Source organism: Penaeus japonicus, unplaced genomic scaffold, assembly GCF_977035675.1.
Source record: "Penaeus japonicus unplaced genomic scaffold, GWHDUDI00000001_assembly GWHDUDI00000006, whole genome shotgun sequence".
Taxonomy (NCBI): Eukaryota; Metazoa; Arthropoda; class Malacostraca; order Decapoda; family Penaeidae; genus Penaeus; species Penaeus japonicus.
Window position 1 is genome coordinate 13,559,065 of NW_028234408.1, and position 1,492 is coordinate 13,560,556.

Consider the following 1,492-nt stretch of genomic DNA (forward strand, 5'->3'; position numbering starts at 1 on the left):
TCATCATAATTATCATTGTCGTTTACTTGATTTTATTATTATTATGAGGAATAATGTTATTACTATTTTCATCATTATTAGCATCATTATTGATATTATTATCATTATCATTAATCTTATCATTACTGTTATCATTATAATCATTATTATCACATCATCTTAATCATTGGCATTAGTATCCTCATTTCTGTCATTATCACCATTATAATCATTGTTATTTTTACCATCATCATTGGTATTTTCATTATTATTACTGTATTGTTATTACTACTTTCATTGTTTTTATCATTAGAATTATCACAATCAGTGATATTATTACTATCTTCACATTATTACTTCTCCTACTACTACGTCTATTAGGATTATTATGATTATCACAATCATCATCATTTAGCATCATTATTATTGCTATTATTGTTATCACTGTTATCATGATTCCTATTATCATTATTATTATTACCAAAATCATTGATTTATTAGTATCATTATTACCATTATCATCATTATTATTATATTTACAATGATTATCATTATCATTTCATTATCATTTGTATTTTCATAATCATTGGTACTGTTATCATTATCATGATCATTGTTGTTATTTTAATGTCATTAACATTGATATCATCATGAATATCATTGCTGTTATCATCATCGTCATCATCATCATCATCATCATGATTATCAATATTACGATCATTATTACTAATATCATCATGCTTGTCCTTATCACCACAATTATCGTTATTCTTATTATGATCATCATTATGATTATCATTATCATTGATATTTTTATCACTGTTATTATTATCGACATCATCATCCCTATCATCGCCATTGAATGAAGTACCCCTTGAATGATAATGCTTGCACCTTTGTGTTTAAACTTTTTTTCATTATTTTTCACATTTATTATCAAATCCTCAACATGAGTCCAGCGCATGGAGACAAATGATAACCCTAATTGGCATCTCAGATTACTTGTGTATGATAACTTCCGTCGCCGTCTTTAGGGATTAATTGACAAAACTGTTGACAACAATTAAATAAATTGATAGAAGGAATGAAATCTGGCATGGCAAAAGGATACAAGCACATTCCTATAATAGAGACGAAAATTCAATGAAACCATGAAACGTGAATAAAAGAAATTATGGGGAAACGAAACGAAAAATTAGACTGCAATTAAAAAGGGCAAATTTATAATAATAAAAAAAGGTGGGAGAGAAGAGACGAAAACCAAGTAAAATATGGAAGCCTCGAGTGAAGCAAGGGATATGAATCAATCACAGGGGGAGATAAATGGATTTTGAAATTAACCTTGGGAAACGACGCACATTAAAACAAAAGCTTGTCACATCCATCAAACACAACATAGGCACGAGCTCGTTATAACACTTAGGTGAAATTTTACAAATGAAAAAAAAAAAGAAAAAAAAAATCAATTGAAAAGATATTAAGGACAAAAAAAGGTCATTTGAAGAGAAAAATA